This window comes from Crassostrea angulata, chromosome 5 (genome assembly GCF_025612915.1).
Source record: "Crassostrea angulata isolate pt1a10 chromosome 5, ASM2561291v2, whole genome shotgun sequence".
NCBI classification, from domain to species: domain Eukaryota; kingdom Metazoa; phylum Mollusca; class Bivalvia; order Ostreida; family Ostreidae; genus Magallana; species Magallana angulata.
The window spans coordinates 3,395,478-3,410,694 of NC_069115.1; the positions used below are offsets into that span (position 1 = coordinate 3,395,478).

The 15,217-nt window shown below is 35.3% G+C and overlaps 1 pseudogene; it reads left to right on the forward strand.

Moving 5' to 3' along the window:
- Positions 1–168: 168 nt before the first annotated feature.
- Positions 169–14,862, forward strand: LOC128183134 (ras-related and estrogen-regulated growth inhibitor-like; annotated as a pseudogene).
- Positions 14,863–15,217: the final 355 nt, after the last annotated feature.

The window sequence follows — 15,217 nt, forward strand, 5'->3', positions numbered from 1 at the left end:
TGTTTTTAAGGTTCTGTTGATAAAATTTCCGTTTCAAAATTTCAATCAATTTATAAACAAGACTGGCCTTCGCTTTAACAGATACTGAAGGCAGTAATCTCAAGCTATTTGTTGAACAATTATCTACCGAGTAAGTAAAAGGCTTGGAGTGGTGACCGAAAAATGATAAGTCTTTCCCCGACCAAAGGGAGGCATTATCAGGGGCATCTCGGGGGCTGAAAGCTTGCTCCTTCTCAGTGGATGATAAAATAGTTTAGAACCCAGTTTGAAAAAGATTCCACGCCAAAATTCCATTGAGAGGAAACATTTAAAAATATATAAACCTGCTCTTATCAGCTGGTAGAGACCCGAATTAGCGGTGCATTGATCCTCAGGAGTCTCTCAGAAGCCGTGGGTGGCGAGGGCGATTAGCGAGCAACGGTAAGTTTTTCCTCCGGTATAGGGGAAGGGGTTTATGGTGGCTTTGTACCCCCCCCCCCCCTCCAGCCTGACCCTTCTTGTTAAGGAAGATAATTTTTTTAATAATGGTTTTGCAACGGTTATTTTTTTAAAGAAAAACTGGTTTTGCAAATGTTATTTTTTTGAAAGAAAAACAGGCACGGAAATATACTATTTTTCCTGATTTTTGAAAAACCTTGTTAATGAAAACCATAATTCCCTTATTATCGTCTTTTGGCTATTACATGCTTGGCTGGTACACAGCTTATTACTGGATAACGAATGAACCTATAAAGCTACAGGGGAAAAAATATAGCTAGGCTTTGTTATGATCAGGAGATCAGGACCTGTTTACATTGTACAGTGTGTGGATATATACAGGAAGCTCGTTATACCAGGCACGTAGCATCGGGGAGGGGGGGGGCGGGGGCAGGGGGGGGGGTCCCCCCACCCACTTTTTTGCGCAGCAAAGATTTTTCTTAAATTTACATACAAAAAATTGAATGAACATGGATATCCCCCCCCCCCCCCCCCCCCCCATTTTTATGGGACCATGTAAAAAAAAACAAACAGTCAAACTGAGATTTAAAGATTAATGGTATACCCCCCCCCCCCCCACCCCCCCCCCCCCCCCGAATTATGATTTTTTCAGGATTTTGTAAAGTGACCTCCCCCCCCCCCCCCCCCCATTTTCGTTGATTGTCAAGATTTTTTGGATCCCTTTCCACTTTCAAAAACGATGCTAAGTGCCTGTATACAGGTCTCTCTCTCCCTCTGTCTGCCCGTCTCTCTCGCTGTCTGTCTGTCTGTCTGCTCTCTCTCTCTCTCTCTCTCTCTCTCTCTCTCTCTTCTCTCTCTCCTCTCTCTCTCTCTCTCTCTCTCTCTCTCTCTCTCTCTGATTTCTCATCCAATACGTATTCAAAGATTCACTAAGTGCTACCGAATTTTAAGTAATCAGGGATTCACTGGGTGCTACTGTTGGGATATTTCGTCAGCTTCATCACGGGAGACTCACAAATATGTTTATTTAGATTAAAACTTATCCCAGCTTTAATAAGCTGTCAATCGCATTGTGTTATCATCACATCCAAAATTTTGTTTGTGTAGCATAAGCATGTTTGATAAGCAGATATGATTTTTTAAACCCCTCGCAGCGAATAACACACCTATGTTTTAGGGATATAAACATTCACATTACGGGGGCAACACCTTTATATGTCTACGTGATGCCCCAAATTTCGTCACCGTTTGCTTAGTCTCTCCTATGTAACATTCTCTCTTTTCTCTGAAGTATTTAGAAAGGTGCTAGTCGTCAAGAGAAGAGAAACTAAACCGAGGCTGTCAGACCAAGACAAAGGTTCATCCCACTCACGGCGGCAGAGAGAGGCTTCACCGCGGATCCGGCGCACGCCACCTGGATTTGAAAACCGCACAATCTAAGAGAGACCAGTTCATGACGTCATGCCCGATATCATCGCGTGAGGAGCAGTGAATAGCTTTTATACAACATCAACGTGTCAGTGGATTAACAAAGTCAGGGTTCACACAAAGAACGGATATATATTCAATACAACAGAGGGATCGGAGGACAAAACTTGATTTTCAGCTTTAGAATTCCCGCGTGTCTATGTATATAGGATCTAGATGACAATTCACGGGGTGAATGCCGCTGTGATGAGCTATCGGGGGTCAGGGTCAAATGGAAGTAAAGGTCGAGGTCAGTCTATCAGTGAAAACAACGTGTGCAAGTTGTCGTTCTTGGCTGTCCAGGGGTCGGTAAAACGGGTGAGTAAATTAACCCTAACGAGCTCTCTTCATTGATGGTTGACCATACTTTGAAATCATGACAGATTGATGCAAAATTCTTTCTTATATGAATTTTAAATTAATTTCAAGAAACTTTTGGCCATAACAAGGACAATCAGATTTAAAAGAGTAAAATGTAAAACTGCAATATAAAATGCTTGCGATGTATACTAAAATATTCTAGACTAAGGGGGGCACTGGTCATGAAGATAGTGTCATGTAGATTTTGCTTGAATTTACTGGGTGGTGTGAATACAAAGTTTTCATCTTGACAACAGTTGTCATGTTGTAAATTTTGTATTACACCCACCAAGTAATTCAAAATTTGCTTAAATAATGTTCTTAAGATGAAGAACTATGTATAAAAATATGAAAAAAAAAATCGAACTTTAAAACTGAAATACTTTGTATTTTGATTTTTTCTTCACTAAATGATATTCTATGGCTTAAAAATAACATGTTCAAAATTTCGAGGCACATCTTATGGATAATATTTGACAATCCAGCACTCGGAACAATATAAAACAAAAAAGGAGTAATTGAAAAACTTCATTAGGGCCTAGTACTTTCCAATTTATTCAGCAGATGAGATTTTTATTCATCAATTTTGTTGTTGACATTTTCATTTTAAAAAATGGCAATTATTCTATACTCTCTGTTAAATTGTACCATGATAAACTCAGTTTGTACAGACCACGGCAGTATAAAGAAACATTTTTTTGATCAGCGTATTTCTAGAGAATTTTTAAGAGCTGGAGAAGCGTGCATGGATTCACAGAACAAACTCCCAGGAATTCTAATGAACCGGGCGGTACTGGTCTTAATTAGCTTCAGATATTAACTCTTGATAATAATTGTTAAATATATAAAAAGGGGGGGGGGGCTCAAACGCACTATGTCTATTTCCGCCACGATTATGACATTCTTAAAAGGAATTAACCTCTTTCATAGAAAATGGAGAACAGCAAAGTTTTAAAGTCGTTTAAAACCTCAGCTAATTAATTTTCTTTTTTTGTGTAAATAAAATCATACGTACAAGATATATTCGTCCATCTTTCAGCTTTAACTGTGCGGTACTTGACAAAGCGCTTCATCGGGGAATACTGTCCAACTCTTGGTGAGTCTTTTTTATGTGGCCTGTGTGACTTAAATATATATTATAAGAATAGAGAGGAGAGAGAGAGAGAGAGAGAGAGAGAGGAGAGAGAGAGAGAGAGAGAGAGAGAGAGAGAGAGAGAGAGAGAGGGGAGAGAGAGAGAGAGAGAGAGAGAGAGAAGAGAGAGAGAGAGAGAGAGAGAGAGAGAGAGATTACGTTATGATTTGACTTCTTAAAATGTATAAACTTTCAGATATGCCATGGTTGTAACTTGAAGATTGCATACTCTTATATATGATAAGGTCTTCAGCAAGGTCAACAGAGGGTTGATTTTTAAAAGATTTTTTTTAATTCGATAAAATCCCATTTTCCGCGATTATATGTGAAACTTGTTTTAGATTTCCTGAGATACGAACAGACAGGCGCTGGTGATAAGAGGGGCCCTAGAACGATTCCTCATTGATTCCCTCCGAATTATCACCGCCACAAAAAAAAAATAAATTTAGGTCAAGGTGATATTAAACTGTTGGAATGGGATTTTCACAGCAAGTTCTTGATTGAGAAATTATAGGATGTATTTTGAATTTGAAGAAAAAAATAATAAGGTTTTCTCCAGTTTTCCCCAGCCGCATTCCTGAAATAGCATTGCATGCAGCTTTATAATAAGTGCACTTAATTTAAACAATTGTTAATTCTGATTATGAATGAGGTATGAGCAGTTATTTCAGGAACGTTTTTTTAAAGGTTGTGTTTTAAAACTGATTTAACCGACATTTCAATGCGAAGTGATTTTAACATCACTCGCTATGACCCATGGAGTATCAGAATCAAACGAACTATTTAATTAGCTAAGACGCTGACAGAGTGACATTCTCTCACTGACAAAGTGACATTCTCTCACTGACAGAATGACATTCTCTCACTGACAGTGACATTCTCTCACTGACAAAGTGACATTCTCTCGCTGACATAATGACATTATCTCACTGACAAGTTGTCCACTGCCACCGACTGAAGTGTCTCTTGTTATGTCCTTTACTTTTAATCGGTTTTGATTACTTTTTTATATTAATAAGACTTTATAACATTTTTTTCATATGTCTAATTCTTTATTTTTTATACATGTATAGTAAATCTCTCTCTCTCTCTCTCTCTCTCTCTCTCTCTCTCTCTCTCTCTCTCTCTCTCTCCACACCAATGAATCCTGTGAGATTACTGCCGATTTCAGAAAAATACAAGTTTTATTTTATTACGCACCAATACGTACAGAGCTCCTAATAACATGTGACCCCGTGGAGACGATTAGCCATCTTCACTTACTGCTTAGTGCGCGGTTTATATGCTTTCATCCATATCAAACCTAGTACATTCTTACTGAGGAAATTCGGACGTAATTCTCTGTACTTTTAACGCTTGTTTAAAGCTAATCGGTGAATGTACTTGTTTATTAATTGCAAACACAGATCAGCTAGATCACTGTGACTTCGGAAATGAGCCGCTGAGCCGCCAGTAGATTAGGTTTTAATCAGCCTCAGAACGGTGAACAAACACGGCCTAATCGGAGAATAACTGGCCGGAAAATTAACGCTGGGGGGAGGGGAGATACCGACTCACACGCAGTGACCCCACGCAATGACCCCGCGCGGTCACGGGAACTCTGTCTGATGAGGCTAGGGCGATGGAGGGGGTTGTTCTCGGGTTGGCCGGGTGACCATGTATAACGCCATTCTATTAGTTAATAACGACTCACCCCGTCTTATCCCGACCCTGGTATCCAAATTTGAAAATCCTTCACACATCAACGATGTTTTAACGGCATTTATTGCATTGTATCCCGTGCAGTGGCCGCCATGTTGTTTGATTCATCCTCCCGGAATAATCCAATAATCCAGTCTAATGTACTTGTAATCACTCACGGTAATCCAATTTCTAATGAAGAGACCGAAGCGGTGCAGCTTGTATTTTGAGTTTTAATAAATAAACTAAACATGACCTTATAGAAATAGAAACATAAGTATGCCGATGTATGGTTTGATTGTGAAGATTTCTCACGTAATGTAGGCCTATATAAGATCTCACGTAATGTAGGCCTATATAAGATCTCACGTAATGTAGGCCTATATAAGATCTCACGTAATGTAGGCCTATATAAGATCTGGTCGATTGTTGTTAATGATCTAGTCGAGAATATTTCACTCATATCTAGCTACTTAGTATTACTATAGGCGGTTGGTAGACGGTGGTTGTAAAGTCAGACCCTTATATATTTTGAAACGGTCCCTTAATTGCCATAAACCAAACAAGTGGTCCATGTTTTGGGGTTGATTTAACAGAAGTAAAAAAAAAAACCCTAAAAAAAACAACCTGAGGCAAAGAGGGCTAGAGATGGTAGAATATATAAATCTCCTTTTGGAGGAGGCCTTTATATAAAGATATAACCAAAGAATAAGTTTTTAATTTTAAAGCTGCAAATTTTGGAATTTTACTTTACTGCTTGATACTCAGTAGTTTAAGGCTTAACAACTTTGATCTCAATTTTAAGGTACATGTAAATCTGATGGATAATATGTAGACCACTAAACCCTCTAAAGAGGAAGCGTACATTATTTGCAGAAAAAATAGTAATGTGTGATTTTTATGACTTTCCTAGGATTTCAGTTCCTTTTGAAGTTAAATTCCCAATGACCTTTAGACAAACAGATGCATGCTTGAGATAAAGCTTACAGTAAGACTGTTTGTACATGTAGCCGTGATTCACGGAGTACTCACCGACAGTACCTGTCTGTCAAGACACGTGGTTCTATTGCTGTGGACACCGCTAACAACCTTAACATGATCTTAGAAAATCAGCAAAAGTTTGGATATTAATAGATTGTATTTGTTGTCAAATCTTACTTATATTGAAACATTTGCAATAACTCTATAAGTCAAGTGATGTCCCTTGTGACCAACGTGATCATTTGAGGTTCCGTAAAATGGAGATGACGTAACTCGCCAATAATTCTTTATACATGCACGTTATAAAAAATAACGAACCGCGTGAAGATCAATGACCGATAAAGTAGGTCAATGAAGCTACATGACGTCATATTCGCTCCCTTTCTTGTGATGCTTTATAAACTTGAAAATTGACGTTCTAGCCTAACGTAATCTGGGAATGTACGGGCGGTCAGAGTTATCGACCCTGTAAGAAGCGCCAATCAAACGTCAAATGTCAAATCAAGATTACGGCACTATCTCTTTTAGCCAGTAAAACTTCTGCAACAAAGAAGTCTTTGATCCCATTGTACTGTATGTAGTATCATATTAGCAATTTCAGTCATTTTCTATAAAATTGTTCACTGAAATAATTGGAAGGGAATATTATTAAAGAAATATTAATGGTATCTTTAAAGCATTCCCCTGTCAAACAGCCATCTTCGCTAGCCAAGAGTTTCTGGTCCCGGATCAGAAACAAATATCAAAGGTTTCTAGTGAAAGTCAAATGTAGCTTCACGGCAGGCATAATAACGTTAACTAGCAGACACTTGATATTGAATATTAGCAAGACTCGAGAGGCACTTGACACGTCTATAGCCCTAGAAACGTAAAACACCGAGGATTCAGAACGGCCGTATCGTCATATATTGATGTTACGTTGTACTTACATTATATTAACAAGATGTTAAGTATGAAAAAAATCACTGAGTGCGCTGTAATATATCAGGTGTAACATCGCCGAGGCGGTCGTGTTTATTTCATTGTAGTTGCTGTTTATATCACCGATAAACCAGTGAGATACACGTGGTGATGAGTTACATACGCTGTGAAGATCCACGGTTTGAGTGTAAAAAAAAAAATCCACCTCAGATATAGGTTCCCAGTATCTCAGCCATCAAGTGCTTTGTTTACTGTTTGATCGTGTCTGATACAATCCATTCATTGGTATTTATTATCAATAAGTTTTTAAAAAATCTGGGTCATAATTCTGATCAAATACCATATCTTTTGAACACATCGTTTTGACAGTAATGCACTCACAAATCTGTTGTTATATGTCCTTTCGAGTTTATTTTTACAGTCGCAAAAGACTGCATAGGTGCATACAGCAATAAATACTCTGAACACGTCCTCAGGGTATAACTAAGATTACAAATAATTAGATTTTATAAAATGTGCCGACTACAGACAGTAAGGAGAAATCAAGTACCAAGAACAAACGCATTTTTTAATCTATTAATCCTTTTAACTATTAATCGAACCTATTATGAAAATTTATTGTTTACTAAAATACCCAACGTTGCCTCATGTTGACGGTTCCTTTATATACTTGTAAATGTACATACATGTAAACATGCACGATGGTCCTTCATCAATCTCTTCTAGAACTTTTTTCTAGAGTTCAGATCTAAACTCATAAATCTTTATACGATATCATCAGATAACGATCTACATTCCCTACATGTAGTAATCTATTACTCATACATAACTATCATTGATATCTTATAACAAAATGTTACACAGATAGTATTCAACAAAAAGAAAATAAATTTTGTGGCAAATCAAGAGCCAAGCTCTCGCTCCAGATAATGCCTTGGTGAATGTACTTGTATATACCTTATTATACACCCTCTCTGCCAATTCCTCTTAACAAATCTTTGAATTTAGATACACCCTTTGTAGCCACAAACTTTGGGGTTTACAGCTGAAAATCTAAACCCCTATAACAGCAACACAGGCGTCACGTGATGTAACAGGCGTCACGTGATGTAACAGGCTCTCCAACGTCTCTATTTGAAAAGGAAGTTTAATATAACAAATTAAGATTATACCAAAATGAAATTAAACACGCAATTCAATGCGTGGCGATTATGGATCAGAGGAACTACAATACAATTTGTAGATGGCACACCTTTTTAAAATTGAAAATGCTATCATTTATTAATTCGGACTGCGATTTACAAAGAAGTGAGGCCTATAAAATAGGTCTTGAATTTATTTTAGTCTCTTGAAGTGATATTATTTCAATCAATGCATTCTGCATCCATAAGGTAGCTGATAAAAAAAAATAGCATTTATTCAATAGGTCGTCGTATGTTGCAAGTTATGTTGTGCAATGCATCCAAAATGTCTATACCTCGCGCCTGAAGTACTAATCTGACGTTGTTATCAATTTATATATTGTACAGACAATGAGCGTTATTGGTTTAAAAAATCGAGTTAATATCAGAGTCGAAGACTGCGTCATATTAAGCTACTCATCAACGTCAGTTGAGGAAAAATTACGCGTCAAAACAATCTTTAACAGCTTATTACGTGTCAACATTAGCAAGCTACTCTAGCATTAAACATTAGGTCAGATTTCGGAGGTGGGGAGGGGTCTCTGATGTATCTAGTATTTCTGTTATAGTTATAGTAACTATAGCACAATTGCAAATGTCTAATTTTTACACGTGCAGGATTCGTTTAACTCAAGGAGATGTCCAATTAAAGCATGCATTACAGTGTAGTCTGCTGGTCAAGGATTCTTTTCATCCTTTTTTAAAAAAAATGTTTGATATTATTGGAATTGATCAAAGCAATCATTTAGTAAACAAAAAAATCAAACGATTTTTTATGTACTTTCAAGAGCAATTTTTCTTTATACATGCCATGAAATCGTTTATCTTTGTCAAAGTTTTAGCGATATAATTGTTGGGAAGTAACACTTTGTGTGATGATAAGACAACGATAGATGTAATAAATTCAGATGCGTGACATAATGATATATATATATATGTCGATAGTATGAATTAATGTGAGATTCTAGATTCCATTCAACATCATGAGGAAATACCAGAGAGAGAGAGAGAGAGAGAGAGAGAGAGAGAGAGAGAGAGAGAGAGAGAGAGAGAGAGAGAGAGCTGCATCGTTTTTCTCTAGTCCATTGTACATTTGACCCCTAGAATGATAAGTAGTTCAGATCACGATATTTTACCTTAATGTTTGGGCTACTTTAAGCAGCATTCAGTGCATATTATATTTTTGCTTTGCGGTTCTTTTCAATGTTTTAATCATCCTTAAATGAATACTTATTAATTACTAAATAATCATTTGAGTGTTTAGACTGTTATTGAAGAAATTTGATGATACACCTTGTACAAAGAATCGAAACCACAAGTTTTCATTTTAAATGTACATAATGTGTCGTACTATTATACATGTACTTACAAGGTATATAACAAGCATCTTTAGATTAGCAACTTTATGCGTATATACCTGTGTATTATCATTTGAATTTACGATACACCCATGTTATTTTAATACTGAGAACAATGTCTATAATTTTAGTCTATACATGAAACTTCTTCTATCGACAAATTTAGGAAAAGTCAGCTCTGAAGCTGACCCTCTACTCAAGGGTCCTCTACTGCACACCATCAAACTAGCACTACAGATGGGGGGTCGGGGGGGGGGGGTCGTGAGAACAAAATGCACGAACTCAGGCCAAAAGTATGATAGAACCATTTTAACAAGAGCTTGTATTTTGGATAGTTGTGTCAAATGGCAATGGGCAATGTGACGTTGGCCAGTCGATTGGCTCTTTGAAATCAACAAGGTTTTTTTGGCTTTTGATGTTAGAACATGCAATCGGTGCAATTTTGCTTCAAACTAGCGTCACATATTACTTGTTCTGACGCAAGAAATAGATAGCTACGCCCTACTGATATACTATATCTACTGACAAACAAACGCGTCAATACGTTACACAAAGTCTGCTTCAAGCCATCCTTTCCGTCAATTTTTGACAATTTGTGTTGAAAAGAAACATACCTGTCAATAAAGTTCAAAAGAGAAAAAATCCTAGCTGAAGGTCTGTAGCTCCCGGTCTGAAAAAATTCGGATGGACGACCATCCGAATTTTTTCAGACCGGGAGCTACAGACCTGCAGCTAAAAAATCCAAGATTTCTTCATTGTCACGTCATCTGATATTACCCAGAGAAACTCACATTCTCAGGAACGAGAACAAATTTCTTGTGGAGATCTTTAATGGGAAATGTTAACATCTTTTATGTATTCGGAAGTACTTGAGACACCTCAAACAGTTTTTAACGCTATCATTAAGGGTACATTCACAAAATCACTGTAGACTTATTATGTTTAGCCTACATGTAGCATTGAAACCTGATCAGCTAGAGGGAGTGTTTCAAAGAAGAATTTTTTTTTTGGGGGGGGGGGGGGGAGTTCATAATATTAGATGATCATCGTTTAAACACTGAAGTATTTATATCAATATCAAATAATTCAAGAAAATGTCTTGCATAAATATCTTGGGACAGGGTTTATAGCAAGAGCATATTCAGAAAAACATTGAAATCTTAAAGGACTTACACACGATTTCACTTAAAATTTTCAAAATTTATTTATCCATTTTTAATGTTTATAATGATAAATATAGAAGTTTATAATGCTATGTCAAAATTTGAAAGTCATATATCAAGTTATAAACAAGAAACAGAGTTTATAATTCTTTGTTTTGTAAACAAAGCTCGAATATTGTCATTTTTACATGTGTATAGTATTGGTGTAAGTTTCAATCAAATGTATCTTTCTTTTGTTGATAATAGTATTTAGGAAGATATTGAATTAGATTAAATTGTTTTTTACGTGTCACTTTATCTAAAAAATGGTTTGTAAACAACTATAAGACTCCAGCTTTGTTTACATAACAATCAATTTTTACCTCTGTATCTTGCTTGTAACTTGACTTTAACATTTAATATTTTGGTCAATCATTCAAAATGCACCAGTAAACCATATTATACAGAAAAAATAAACATATTTTTATTTATTTCAAATCGTGTCCAAGTCCCTTTAATGGCGTGAAGGACTATCATTAAAAGGATAGGTAACGTTAACGGGGTGGGGAGTACCTTTAGTGGTCTCGGGGCTTGGCCTGTCCTACCTATAGTACGAGTACTATAACTGTTATACTGATGTCAGCACATAAGTTGGGCATAAAATGTAATTAAAGTAATTAAAACAAAAACATGCTGTGATTGTGAATAGAGCTACGAAACTTGAAATGGCATTTTAACTTTGAAAATAAGAAACAAATGTCTTGAGCACAAAGAACAAACTATACCCTTAAGTGAATTCAGTTCACTTTTATACGACACTTCAAGCAACCAAAATTATACTTCAAGCAATCAAAATTTTAAAAATGTCTTTAAAAAATGAAAAATAAAATAAATAATAAAAATAAAATGAATAAAAACAAGACGAGATTTTTTTAAGGCTATACGATTGCAATAGAGCAGACCCTGCCAATTCTTATCATCTCTTACCGGAAACAACGCACCGAAAAAAAAATTCCTCAAACGAATGGAAAAAAATACAGCTGCACTTTCTGAGCAAAAAATTAATACATTCCTGTCAAAGAAAAAGAAGAGTTGATATAGTAATTGATATTCCCTTTCAATATCCATGGTATTTAAGATCATCTTCCATTATCTTTGCCATCAAACTTAGTAACCGGAAATCTAATGAGCCTCGCTCTTATATAATAGTTTCTAGTTTTACTTTCATTGAAAGAGACAAGATGTCAGAGTGGAACCTCTCGTACATTTAAAAGAATTCTTCCCTTCACCTTCGATCAACAGCTATCGTAATTTAATTTCTTTCATGAAATAGTCAAGGACAGCAAAATGCATTCACCGATTTTCTGCAGAACGTCAGGTTTAATCGATATAATGCGAAAACAAACAGGAACTGGTATTGGTGCATTGGGGTTTTATTAATTTGTACGCGGAGCCTGTTGTGGGTGTATGATGTTTTTGATATATAATAACCAATCACTCGAAATCTTAACATTCTCTATTTGTTGTTTTTGAAGGGTAAAGGGAAGATTTAAAATCATAAATTAGATGGTATGACAAAAACAATCAAACATTAAGAAAAAATGCATTTGAAATTAAAAATGCTAATTAATATCGAATCACCACGTTCATACTCAACCACACATATATACTCTTTACATGTATTTTTACAGGGAGTAAGAGTATTTACAAGAAGAATCACTATCACACATACATGTATTTTTACAGGGAGTATTTACAAGAAGAGTCACAAATAAATAAATTTATACACAGAGTATTTACATCACACATATATAATATGTATTTTTACAGGGAGTATTTATTTTATAAGTAATATCACACATGCATGTATTTTTTTGGATATATGTAGGACCCAACATATTTTGTACATCCATCTTGTATATTTTCAGAGAGTATTTACAAGTTGCAGACGGCAATTGATGACGATGAAGTCAGACTAGAGATTTTGGACACCGCTGGCCAGGTACCTTGTCTGTCTTTCTGAACCTTCGTCAGTTTTTATCCATTCCCCTAAAGCCTCTCATCTTAAATACGTCCTTTATTTCATGTTTAACATATTACATTAAATACGTCCTTTATTTCATGTTTAACATATTACATTAAATACGTCCTTTATTTCATGTTTTACATATTACATTAAATACGTCCTTTATTTCATGTTTTACATATTACATTAAATACGTCCTTTATTTCATGTTTTACATATTACATTAAATACGTCCTTTATTTCAGGTTTAACATATTACATTAAATACGTCCTTTATTTCATGTTTTACATATTACATTAAATACGTCCTTTATTTCAGGTTTAACATATTACATTAAATACGTCCTTTATTTCATGTTTAACATATTACATTAAATACGTCCTTTAATTCATGTTTAACATAATACATTAAATACGTCCTTTATTTCATGTTTAACATATTACAATAAATACGTCCTTTATTTCGTGTTTTACATATTACATTAAATACGTCCTTTATTTCATGTTTTACATATTACATTAAATACGTCCTTTATTTCATGTTTAACATATTACATTAAATACGTCCTTTTTTTCATGTTTTACATATTACATTAAATACGTCCTTTATTTCATGTTTTACATATTACATTAAATACGTCATTTATTTCATGTTTTACATATTACATTAAATACGTCCTTTATTTCATGTTTAACATATTACAATTGCACTGTGTATCATCAGTTCTCCTCTGATAATATAAGACACAGAACATCGCAGTCTTTTTGGCCCACTTAGACCATTAACCAGTAGTTTTCCAGCAAATGGAACTGATCCGATGAACCACTATAGTAGTATTTTTCATAATTCATTCATCGAAGACTTACTTGTATCGGCCATAACTTAAAGGGACTTAGACACGATTTGACTTAAAATTTTCAAATTTTATTTTTCCATTTTCAATGTTTATACTAAAAAATATAGAAGTTTATAATGCTATGTCAAAATTTGAAAGTCCAATATCAAGTTATAAGCAAGAAACATAGTTCATAATTCTTTTTTTTGTTAGCAAAACTCGAATATTGTCATTTTTACATATGTGTTGTATCTGTGTAAGTTTCAATCAAATGTATCTTTCTTTTGTTGATAATAGTATTTATGAAGATATTGAACAAGTTTAAAATGTTTTTACGTGTCATTTTGTCTAAGAAATGGTAATTCTGTACATTACATTTTTTGTAAACAACTATATGACTCGAGCTTTGTTTACATAACAATCAATTCTTACCTCTGTATCTCGCTTGTAACTTGACTTTAACATTCAATATTTTGGTCAATCATTTAAAATGCACCAGCAAAGCATTTTATACATAAAAAATAAAAATAATTTTTTTTTTTATCTCAAATCGTGCATAGGTCCCTGTAACATTTAAATGTGAAGCCATTGAATATCATTATGACTAAATTATCAATAAGGCATCAATAAGAAAACATTTGCACGTAATAATTACAGTTTTTAAATGTATACAAATTCTGACCCAAGTCTAAACAGCTCTATGATTACGGTGTTATTTTACAAAGAGTATTAATTTAGAAACACAACAGTTTTACTGTATTTGTCGTACTTCTACATCCGTCTGTGATTGTATAGAAGTCTGTTTCTATTGGACAGGAGCCTGACCAATGGAAGGACGGGTACGCGTTGTGGGCGGACTGCTTCCTTTTTGTGTATTCAATTACGGACCGAAACAGCTTCGAAGAAATCATCAATCTTAAAAAACAGGTCGAAAACGTCCGAAGATCCACGAACATTTCCGGAATTCTCGTCGGGAATAAATTAGACTTGCTTCACGATCGCCAGGTTCCGGTGTCTGATGCCTCAGAGCTTGCTGACGAGATCGGCTGCAAGTTCTACGAGGTGTCGGCCGCCGACTGGACACAGGTAGCCGACATTGACGTCATGTTCCAAGACTTATTCCGGGAGTACAGACGTGCCAAAATGGCGCGGGAAGGCCGACAGAGAAAAACTAGTTCTTCTGTGAAGTTCAAGCAGGCAATCCAAAAGGTCATTTCCGGTAAAGCGCCGGTTAAAAAAACTCTTAGTGCTTGACCAATAATTATTATTTATTGATATATATTCAGGTTTATTTTTTATAATATGTATATATGTACATATAAATCATCTATGCAACTCGTTGGCAAGTGTTCATCTATTTCGTGTTATTGGACAATGTTTTAAAAGTATTTTGTTAGGAATGGTAATAATACGAACTATTGTCAACATACACTTCACTTATACATTATAAAAAAAAGAAATGTCTCAACTCTTATAATATTCCTACCAATGTTGAACGCTTAAATGCATACTTATGACGTAATCGGTCGATTCAAAGTGTAATATGGCCGTGATCCCCAAGATGTCAAAATATTAGGTAGCGTTGGTCTTTTGAAATTTTCAATACATTATCCATGTTATATCAAGTGCTAATAGTATCATATGTAATTATATTTTGTTAATAAATGACTTTGGCCTTTGGTCTTACTCGTGACC